At 39.3% G+C, this 12,108-nt stretch overlaps 1 long non-coding RNA gene across 1 annotated transcript; it reads right to left on the bottom strand.

The window, feature by feature from the left end:
* Positions 1-217: 217 nt before the first annotated feature.
* LOC122455673 lies at positions 218-8,309 on the bottom strand. The gene is made up of 3 exons (XR_006274047.1): positions 4,176-8,309; positions 1,990-2,036; positions 218-542 (listed from the first exon to the last, which is right to left on the bottom strand). It is a non-coding gene; the product is annotated as an uncharacterized LOC122455673 (long non-coding RNA).
* Between the last annotated feature and the right edge of the window lie 3,799 nt (positions 8,310-12,108).

Here is a 12,108-nt window from a genome sequence, read left to right as displayed (position 1 = left end):
TTAGAGGAGTCCTGAGGCTGCTCTAATTGACGCCAGGAAACTAGGCTCCAGTTGGCCTCAAGAAGCTGCAAAAGTAATGCCAAACCACCTTTGTTCTCCCTTCAATCCAGCACCAAACATAGCTCAGCCAGATTGGATGCTCTAGCTGACCATTTCCATTTGGCACATCCGAGTGCCCATTTGCACTCACAAATGTAAGATTCATGCCCCACCCCATCTATATGGCCATATTCATGTTTATAGTTTTTAATTTTAGTCATAAACTACCAACTCTTACAGTATGCTACAGCTAGTAACAGTGTCCGGGTTTGTGTGTCAAGAGCAGTCTCAGGCAAGTCCATATTCCTGTCATCCTTTCATTGATCCCTTTGCACTTAAAAAGTCACAGCGTCTTCCATTTCAGGAGATGTATTGTAGTCCGTCTTTTAAACAGTATGACACAATTCAGTATCTAGAATGTGCTGCAGAGCTGGAACTGCCAGAAAGCTTGTTTTTAATTTTCTCCACAGGAAAGAGCAATGTGTAACTTCTCAGCAGAGTAACTGTCACAAGGAAAGAGAAGAGAATAAAAGAAGAGAATAGAATAAAAGGAATATTTTGGCTCATGTCAAGATAAAACTAACAAAAAAAAATCTTCCCCACAGTTCTGCTTTTATACTTTTAGACTTGACTTTATAACAGGATTTCTATTTAGAATGTGAAATGGGCCTGAGTCTCGTGCTCCAGATATGGATACAGATCTGAACTTCCTCAGACTTTGAATATATTTGGTTCCAGCATCTTGGTTCAAACCCACCTCTAATGAGAGCCATGTAAAAATTCCAGAAAGTCCTGAATTTCCAAGTTCGTGATGTCATCAGGAGTATCTGTACAACTACCCTTGAGAACAGAAATTGTCACTCAGCACTCATTGTGCTAATGGAAGAGGAAACTTTTCATTTCCTAGCTTGGAAGTAATGGTGGATTGGCACCTGCTGTGATGCACCCACAGAATATCAAACAAAAAATCTTCCTAAGAAAACATGGTTTGGTCAATGGTCTGTTTGAAGGGAAAGTTGCTAAATTATTAATTAAATTTAATAACCGAGATTGAGTATGATCAGGTTTCAGATCTCTAATAATAAAATGATCACTGCAAAAATTTTAGGCCCCAAGACACAAGCCACCAGAGTACAACGTCCTCTAGAGTACAAATCAGTCTTTTTTTTTTAATACCACTCAGATCCTGTGAAATTAAATGAAAAAGTACTATTATATAGCACTATATGTACATGACACTTTACAAGTAAATATAAAGATAAGGAGCTAGCCTCTTCCTGGCCATGTGGCAGCTTTACATTTTTCATTGCTGAGAGAAAGCATTTCAAATGCTGGCATAGCCAGCTATGGGAGGATCATCCCAAATCAAGAGAAATCCCTTGGTGGCATAGTGGCAGAGTAGCAGTTCCTATGATACTCCTGGGGCCAGACTCTTAAGGGAAGTTGTTTTCATTAATATTTATTTATTTATTTATTTATATTATAGGAGCACCCAGAGACCCCCGTCATGGTGGGAACTCATTGAGGTTGGTACTATACAATGACATATCAAAAGATGAAGCCTGTTTCAAAGTTCTCACAACTAATTTGTAACCTTGTTTCAAAGATCTCACAGCTAATTTGTGGAAGCTCTGGAAAATGTACTATCAGGGAAGATCCTAGAGGACAATGAACTAAACAAGTCTTCTAATCAAACCTGCCACCCACTGTCTACTGAATCAAGTTCAAATTCTCATTCCCTATCTTCAGGGTGCTCAATGGCCTACACCATCTAAAAGATCACCTAAAGGTCCAGGATGATGACTGTGATCAACATCTCTGCTCCCCAGGCACAATGAAACATTCTACCAGAAGGGTAAAATCCATCTGCGCATCAGGCAGAACTTTCTGATGGGACAGTCTAAGACTGTGGAAGGAACTCCCCCCAGGAACGAACAACACAAACCTCACCGCCTTCTGCTCCAGCTGAAAGGTGGACTTCTTCAACCTTGCATTCTCTAACATAAATACAGAGCAGCATGTAATATTAAAAACAAAAACAAAAAACCCTGCCAAACGAAAACACTCTATTGCATACAATTTCCCCCAAGCCTCCCTCCATCTTACTTCCCTCCGTAACAGTAAGAACATGAGGAGAGAACAAACCACACATTAGATGTTAGTCATTTATTTAGGGCACTACTGGAAGGCACTCAGATACCACGGAATAGAATAGAACTAAATGACCTATTAGGACTTTCCCATCTCTAATTTCTAGATTTCTTTCCTTTTAGTTTTATAATGTTACAATGTTTTGCATTCCTCCTGTTGGCTCTGCAGGAGCCATTTATTAATAAATATTATTGCTAGAATCATCCATTATGTCAAGGCACAAACAAGGATGTTCTAGCATGATAAGACACTCTAAAAGTTTCAAATGTTGTTAAGTTATATAGCCAAGTGAACTACATCTTCATTCATAACAGAGTCAAAACTTAATATTGCCTTAATGGAAGAGGACAGTGGGGCCAAATTTACTCCCACTGAAGACGGGAATCTTTCCATTGGAGCTGGCCCAGGCCCAAAGTCTGAAGGAAAATAAAGAGTTTGCATTTCTAAGAAAGCATGGCAAACAATTAGAGCTGGTTGAATTATTTCTTGGTAACAATATTCCCTTCAGTTTTTGTCCTTTTCCTATTTATGATTCATTTATAAACCAATCATGATTTCTACAAAAGTACTTGTTATATATAAATGTTCATCAAGTAGTCGCTACAAAAATATGTCAGCCTGTGGAATGTTAATGGTGATTATTTGTTGATTGATATTTCTGGTATGTGATTGGTTACCAAAGTCACTTGGTAATTTTTCCACTTCTTATTTGGATGCCTGAAACTTCTTAAACAAGAAAATAGCGAATGGCAAAGAATGAATGCACTTCTGGTGAGAATTTTGGATGAGTAGTTAATCATGCAAAAATTCATTGTACTTTTGGGGTTTGCAAATACTTTCACAAATACCTGGTAGTAACCCAAATACTCATGAACAATAAACACTAGCTCCCCATAAAAATTTGGGAACTGCTTTTACTGTCAAAAATATTTTGCAATCGCTTGTAGGTATAATCCAACCAGTTCTACCCAACAATGAACTTTTTAAAAAATAAAATCTGCTAAAATGTGATTTGACAGTGTTCTATGAAAAAAAAAGCTGCCAAATTAACTAACTAAACTAGAGGGTCAGTTTAAAAATTCTGCTACTGTCTAATTAAATCCTAGACACTGACATTTTTGGCTAAAAATTACAACCATAGTAATTAGTGTTGCAGAAAATTTCCATATGCCATTGTGCCAAATGAATGAGAGTATTTCAGAATTGTTCCTATAGGATTTGTTGCAAGTAGCTGGCAGGGACATGATTCTATTGAAGGAAATACGCAAAGACATCATAGTACTACCACTCCAATAAAGGTGGCTCCCCAGGTTAGGGGTATGAAGGAGAGAGAAGTTTGTGAAATATAATAAATGATTGTTACACCAATAGGAATAATATAAATGATTATCATACCAATCTAAACTTTTTGAGGCATATTCATGGAAGTTTTTTCTTTTGTTTTTACCATCAGTATTGTTGTCCTAGTCTTAGTATTAAATTCCCATTCTTTTTAGGGAGAGATATTACTCATAAGGCTATGGATAAATGCTGAATATAAAATTAAAAATCACCACTGCAGTCAATTTTAGAGGCTAAAACAAAAGGTGTTATTTATTATTTTATTTGTTTGTATATACTCAAGATAAATATATTAAAACATTTTGTTTATCATTAACTTCTTCAAGACCATTAAGGGTTTGCTAAATGTCAGGCAGTGAAATTAAAATGTCATCATATGACATAGAGATCAAATAGATTTGTTAAAACAGAACTATATTATTCCACGTTTATTTCTGGAGTTTGTTTTTATGCTGGAAAATGTGGTAAAATTGAGATATCATTTTGTACAGCCATTGCTTCTAGTATTCAATAGTCAGGTCAAATAGCTTATTCAAGTGCTAGTCTCTAGTCTCTCTCTCTTTCTCTTTGTCTCTCATTTCTATTGCTGACCCTTCTCTTTTCAGAACAATGTGCAAAGTCCACTCAAAAAGAAAATGACTAACCTTTGTTTATTGGGCACTGGATAGGAGATGATATGAAGTGCAGCCTTTTCCTAGATGATTCTGTATCTTCAAAGATGAATGAAAAGTCAGAACAGCCCTACAATGAAATAACCAATATGAATGAACTAAAAAGTGAAAGTGTGTATTGTGGAGAAAGGGGTGTCAGGGATGGGTTGTGATGGCCGAGATGGGATGACCTGTGACTGATGGCAGGGATCAGAGAACACAAAGGTGGCTATTTTGGACAAAGGGAACAAATTTTAGTTGATGTGTTCTTTCAAAAGAGCTCTCTAAAAAATTACATTTATTTAATATTTCGCTTATAGAAATGCAAGGCTATTGTTTCAGGCTCTCTGAAGACTCAGGTCTCCCTACAATAAAACCCGTGGGATACTGAAAGCTAGGTATTAAAAAAACGGTGGTCATGAGACAACAGAGTTTTAGACACGTCATGAAGTATGGCTAGAATCCGGCCACATATGGAGTGAGCATGGGGCATAGCCCTCGCAACTCATAGATGTCCCAAGACCTACAAAGAATTTTCCACCTTTCAGGACATTCACACAAGGAACCAGGCCCTCTGTGGTACTCTATGGACTTCATTACCGAGAGCCCTTAAGAGCTGTGTTTCAAAGGCATGGGACTGGGAGTCCCTTATTCAGGTGCACTCTAGAGGACTATCATTTTTTAGGCTGGTGGAGCTTACGCTCCTTCATGGGGATACAGGCCAGTTGATCCAGAGAGAAATATTGCTGTTAGCTTTAATAGTGGCTATACATCCTTGCTAAAATGCATTTATAGCAGCCATGTCGAGGAGGTAATGATTAGGGACCAGGAGACCTGGTCCCTACCATGGACCTGCTGCATGACCTTGGAAAAGCTACTTCAAGTCTCTGTGCCCTAGTTTCCCCTTCTGTAAAAGGAAAGATTGATGGTAATAATTAATTGAGGTTGAATTATGAAAAGTATTATGCAAGAGCTAAATATTATTAGTGTTATTATATAAACCAAATTATTTCTCACACACAGTGTGTGTATGTATATGGTGCATAATTTGTTTTTTTACAGATGGCCTAGTTTTCAGGCTAAATTTTTTGTATGTTAGTCATTCCTTTTAACCTGTCAAAATACACTGAAAGTACATTGTACTTCTATAAATTACCAGTGTGTTCAATGCATTCTTCCATGAATGTTGTCAGTGCAAATATATTTATAAAGTAGGCATGGTGGTATGTCCTCTGGATTTTGAATGCCTATTTAAAATTTAAATGGTCTTTAGATATCTTCAAACAGCAGCAGGTTGCTGGATAATTTACATTTTACCTCAGTGAGGCAGATGTATTTTCCCATAGCCTGCAGTTGTATATACCACACACTGAGTACTGAGAGGTTACTTGTGCTTGTAGTATATTTGTGAGGAAAGCAGAGATGGGTAAGCTTATTGAACAACAGTGTTTTTCTTGAAACTGAATTCATTCCATTTGAAGGATTTAGAGCACATGAAGCTGAGCTAATGATCAACAAACTCTCTAATCTCTATCATTACTTGCATTTTCATGTTAGTGATTGTGACAGTTTTTCCCCTCTTGTCATCAGGTATGGAAGGCGATGGTCGGCACTCTGTAACGAGACTGGAGACATTTATGGCAAACTGAGAGCTCTACCATCTTAGTATTCAGGTTTCATACACAGTGAGTGAATGGAGAGACAATCTCACAAAGGTGCTGGGCAAAATGGGACTTCCACTCAGTTCCCCTTTGCTGATCATCAAATAAAGGCAGAAACAGCCATGATTAAAATAAAATAATTTGTGAGGGAAATAAAAAAATAAGCTTAACGCTTAGGGCCCTAACCATTACAGTCAAAGAAATAATACAATAAATCATTAGGAATGAAGAAATAGAGCAAGAAGCACTGAAAATGGAGAGGTGTTTTGTCACAAAATTGCAGCATTAATAGTGTTTTGAAGCTTCACATTTAAATTGCCTATTCTGACACTCAAAATGCACAGTAGGAAAATGATACTTATTTTATAGTTACTTGTTAAAGGGAAGGAAATAAATACGATGGTTTTAAAGCATAAATCTCTTTCATAACTAACAACCAATCCAGGAATACCGGGACAGGCAATAAACTGAAAGTGAACAGTTGATTTTTAAAATGCTTTTGTAATCTGGGGTATAAATGAAGAAACTGTCTCTTCTGCTCTAGGAGGAGTCATTTTTAGAAGATCTAAATACGATCCTAAGTGCTGGTGATATTCCTACTTTATTCGATGATCAAGCAAAACTGGAAATAGAAAAGGTTATTTCTTTTTTCTTATAATAGCCCAAGTATTGTGCAATTATACTGTGTTTTTCTGCTCTTTATATGGTTGCAATTTTCTGCATGTATTTCCCCACCTACAGATGCATCAACTTCTCCCAGTTAATGAGCCAGCCTCGTATATCCTGTATAAGAAATTCAAGGAAAGATTCAGAAAGAACTTATACATTGGCATTCAGTCTTATAGGAAAGGCTTTTCATGAGTACCTGCATCACTTTCCCGTTCTCGTTAACTGCTGAACAATAGACTGGTTCCAGGTGACTATTTGCATATCATCTGCATTTATCTAATTTGTATTTATTTTTTAGAGAATTTAAAGTTATGGCTCATCTGCAGTGCTTCAATATTTGAGTATTAAACAAAAATGCAAATACAGCACTAAGCTGTTAATGAGATGTATCTAGCTCTTTCTCTCTCTCTCTCTTTTTTTTTTTTTATTAACTTCATTTCTTCTATCCCGTTACATCCTCTACAGTATATTGGATTCACCAGTTCCAAAACTGCATTCTATTATTTCATGAGCTACTGCCAAATATTTTAACATGTTTATATCCTAATTGTGCCTACAAAAATAGCAATAATATTGTTTTACATGGAGGCATAATGCTGAAAGGGAAAGGACTGCAGAATATTAGTGCTTGTCTAGACAGAGAGTTAGTGCACAGCAAGCTGGGGTGTCAATCTACAGTGCACTAGCCTGCTGGCTCCAAGGGTGTGTCTACACTGCAATTAAAAACCCATGGCTGGCCCATGCCAGCTGGCTCGGGCTAAGGGGCTCAGGCTAAGGGACTGTTTATTTGCATTGCAGACATTCAGGCTCAGGCTGGATTCCAGGATCTGCAATATGGGAGGGTCCTAGAGTTTGAGCTGAAGCCCAAGCCCAAACATCTATACTGCAGTTAAACAGCCCCTTAGCCCAAGTCCTGTGAGCCCAAGTCAGCTAGCATGGGCCAGCCACAGCTGTCTGACTGTAGTGTAGACATACTCCAACTGTCTCTGTGGACCCTGCTACACTTATTTACAGCTGTTTGAAACAGGAGTAGGTCAAAGTGCTCCAGGGAACTTTGGTACTCAGTAGCAGGGTCCACACGGGTAGCTAGTGGTTGGCTCACTGGTGCATTGTAGATTTATACTGTGGCTTGCCACACACTGACTGTCCATCTAGACAAGCCAGTGCACAGAGGATGTACTATACCCCTCCCCCTCTTCTCATTTGGTGGCACATTACGCTATGTAAATGACTACATGAGGTGTAGGGCAATGGAGAATAGGGCCCCCTTTGTCATAGTCACCAGAATAATCGACTTGTTACCACGTTGTTTTAACAATCCCATTAGGGCTTGGCTCCAAAATAAATTTACATTTCTATGGTGGACCTTATGCTGCCTCCCTTGGGTCTTATCTAGCTTGCAGGGGCCCTGACCTAATTCTCCGGAATACTTTGGTGTTGTAGAGTTCACAGACTGGAACTTCTCTTGCACTTTGGAAGTGGATTATTAGCTCCGCCATTGCTTAGGATATGTCTACACAATAGAGACCAATATACCCCATACTGCAGACGCAACCTGCACCAACAGAAGGGGGTTTTCTATTATTGTAGGAATACCACCTCCCCAAAGGAAGTTAGCTATGTTGACGGAAACTCTAGTCCATTGTGTAGGCTGTGTGGCCGTCCCTCCCTGTCAGTCTCTGACGGAGACCATGCCTCCTCACTGTTACATACCTGTAAAGGTGAGCTCAAAGGGGGGAATTAGCTACACCTAGTGCTCCAGTCCTCCAGGCAGAAGTGTACAGCAGTCTATGAGCCCCAGGCCCTCGGTCAGGGCAGGGCATCAAACAGCTAGTAGGCTCTGACCTGCAGTCAGGAGAGAGTAATTAAGTAGTCCTTGAGCCCCATGCCCTCAGCCAGAGTGGGGCAACGACCAGAGCAGTTAAGCAGTCTATGAGCCCCAAGTGAAGGTAAGCACCAGTTAGGGGTGCCAACCCTCCAGGATTGACCTTGAGTCTCCAGGATTTAAAGATTAATCTTTAATTAAAGATTATATCATGTGATGAAACCTCCAGGAATACATCCAACCAAAATTGGCAACCCTAGCACCAATAAAGTCTATAGGCTCAAGTAAGGATGAGCACCAAGCACAGTCTATGAGGCTCAGGTAGGGGTGCCCAACGAGCACAGGCCTCCTGGCCTAAGGAGAGGGAGTACTGCCACCCCAGGGGTGAGGTGGTAGGGGGGACACAGGCCCACCCAACTCCACCACATTCCAGCCCAGGGCCCTAACAGTAGCAGAGTGGTCCATTACTAGGTCAGCAGGGATTGGCCCACAATACACTGACCTTGAATCAGGCCAGTTCCCAACCAGACGGTTGCCTGGTTTCCCTGGGCTGCTTGCTACTCTCCTGCTCAGGTGTACCTGTATCTGTCATCTCAGGGAGCTCTGGCCAGGTGTCAACCCCAGCAGCTCCTTGGCATCTCGGTCTGCCAGCAGCCCAGGGAGATCCAGCCAGTCCTCAGGAGGCAGCTCTGGCAGCTCCTCTGCAGGCTTCAGCAGTAGGATGCACCTGTCTCCTGTGGTGACTCCCACCCAAACTAGCTTCAGGGCCTGCCTTTTTTACTTCCCTTTTCTGCCCTGCCCTTCCGCTTCCGGCAGGGCGGATGTGGCTTTCCTGGTTCGGCCCGCCAGTGGGCGTGTTGTGGTCCCTCCCTGTCACACTCTGAGGGAGGCCACACCTCCTCGCTACACATTGACAGAGCTGTGTCTACACTGGTAGTTGTGATTGCAGAGCTATGGCAGTCAGGTGTGTTTTTTTTCACACCCATGACAAATTAGCTATGCTGCGATAATTTTTCAGTGTAGACTTTTATTTCTTAATGTGTGTATTTGAACAATCATGATTAAAATATTGGTTTTTGATTAGTTGTACAGCAGTTTTAGTTATTTGCTTTCTTTTCCCTACATGGCATTTAAACAGAAGGAATAGTTTAAACAAATCTCTGGCTTTTTTAATTTTTTACATTTGATTTTGATGCTGCAACATTTCTAACTTTTTTTGTTTTGAAAGTTGTATAAATGGTTCATGTTCTATATTGTTGGTTCACTGGCTCTAATGAATTATCAGCTTCACAAACTTCTTTGTTGTTCCCTATGGAACTGTAGTAATTAAAAAGTTGTGCCAATTTGGCTTCTTAGTATAAGGTAACTATTGGAAGAAAACAAGTCTTTGCATTAGAATCCATCATGAACAAACAAATCACTTTAATGGGCTGCATAACGAGATGGCCCTTTTTTAGAATAAGCCCTTGGAGAGTTCACTATTGAATTGGATCCTTAAGTTTTGCAGAGACTGAATATGTCAACAAAGCTAATTAAATAAAACAAGACTGACAGATTTGTTTCAGCTTTTCAAATACAGATCAATAATGTTTAAAATAATATATTTATTGTTATTTTAATTATGTCTCTTTACATATTTTTATTAACCCAACTGGCTCCCAATTTTCACCATCTTATGATATGAAGTATTTTGCTATTACTGTTTAGGAGAATCCCAGAAAGTATATTTTATATCAGTCAATGGTCATCTTCAATTTAAAAGAACATTGTGTTTTGCTGAACCCTAAGAAAATATTCTTTTGAACAATTTGTGTCAGATGTTGCTTAAACATTTAGGTTGCTTCATGCTGGTCCCACTTTTTCTTCTGTAACTTGTTCTTACTAATTGTAAGAATTAGGCTCTGACTTACTTCAGGCTAAACATGTTCTTAATAGGCTTTGCGTGAAACTGTCTTGAGATGGTGGCTAATCATAGTCTAGATAATGCAGAACTGGAAATGAATCTGTGTTTATGTGCAAGGCGTTCCATCAGAGTTTTTTAAGCCTTTGCGTAAAGTACATGAAACGTATCACATCAATTCTTTCAGTTATCATAAATTTATCCTAACTTTTTAGAAATCTTATTCTATTTTAGTATAACTTTTGAATGCTTTTTAAAATTAAACTCTAGTACTCAGAAAACAATCTGTCTGTCTTTCTCAAAGGTTCTGAATATCACATAATGTATAATCAGCACATAAGAAAACTGTACTTGGGAACAAGGTGGTTTAGGGATTAATAATTTGAGTGAGGCCACAATCCATCAAAGCACCTAAATACATGCTTAATTTAAAGGACATGAGCAGTCCTATTAATGTCAATGGGACTATTTGTATGTTTAAAGTTAAGTACACACTTAAGTGTTTTGCTCCATTGTGGCTATACAGCCTTCCACCTTTTGGGTTCAAATGGAAACGCACCTGGTGAGGCATGTTGGTGGGGTAGTTTGGGAAGTTTACCCTGTTGCTACACTTGCTGCACCTGTTCTGTGGAAAAATAGAGGATTTCAATCTCCAGAGTTTTCAATACAGTTCTTTTCACAAAGCATGGTGTTCACAAAAATGTGTTAAAACATATCTGTATATTTTATTTCTTAGATAGCTGTCCCCATAGTATCTAAACACTACACATATAACTTTAACTAGCATTTAGATACTCGTATGACTTCATTTCTCCCTTCTTCCAAGATTTGTTCCTCTTTCTTCCTTCAGTGCAACTGAAGCACTTTTATAAAGTTTCAGACAAATTTTGTATGTCTCTCTTGATAAACATTCCCTCTTTCATTTTAATGGCTCTTTGGTACAGGCATGAACTTTACATGTTAATGAATTTTCTCTGCAGACTGGAAAGATTTGTTTTAAGCACACTAAAAAGTTCTTTTTCCAGCTATGTGCCATTGACCAAATTGTGCCCTGCCCTTAGTCAGTATGCAATCGGCTGAAACAGTGAGCCCTCGCTGCTTGCACACACCCATGAAGGAACCAAGTATAGGTGCAGGTCTTTGTGCTCTCCTGAGTGCAAGGACTTTGCAAGGCTAGGGCTATCAGTAGCAGTAACCAGTGAGAGCCAGACAAACCTCATGGAACTCCTGTGTGACACACCACACTGCCTCTAGAAGAGGGAAGTGTCTATAAAGCACTATCCAACTCACATATTTTATGAAACATTTTCTGCACATTTCGGTGGGTGTGTATGAGTGGATGCTTCTAATCTATTTGAATTATTAGAATGTATTAAACATATATGGCTTGTGTTAGAATAGAATAGAACCTGCAAACTCTACTCTTAGAAGTAATTATTACTCACATGAGTAGTCCCATTGAAGTCAGTGGAACTGTCCTTAGGAGTGAGAATATTCAAAGACTAAGGCATTGCGAGAGTGGGCCATCGATCATAAAGGGTCCATCTACATTTGAGCTAACATACTAAAAATAGTAGTGTGGCTGTGACAGCATGGGCAGCGTCTTGGGCCTCCCAAGTACATACCTAGGATTTTGAAAGGGACTGGACACTGGCAGCTAGTCCAAGCTGCCACCCATGCCACCACAGCTACCCTGCTGTTTTTTTAGCATGCTAGCTCGATCAGAGCTAGTCTGTGCACATCTGCTTGAGCTAGGAATTACTCCTCTCAGCTACAGTGCAGATATAGACAAGCTTTTCAGTGCAAGGACTTCATCAACATACTGTTTATGAAGTACCCCATATAATTAATGAATATTAATAACAATAAATA

The sequence above is a fragment of the Dermochelys coriacea genome, chromosome 1 (assembly GCF_009764565.3).
Source record: "Dermochelys coriacea isolate rDerCor1 chromosome 1, rDerCor1.pri.v4, whole genome shotgun sequence".
NCBI lineage: Eukaryota > Metazoa > Chordata > Testudines > Dermochelyidae > Dermochelys > Dermochelys coriacea.
Note: the sequence above shows the minus strand (reverse complement) of the source record. Positions and strands in the feature narration are given on the sequence as shown.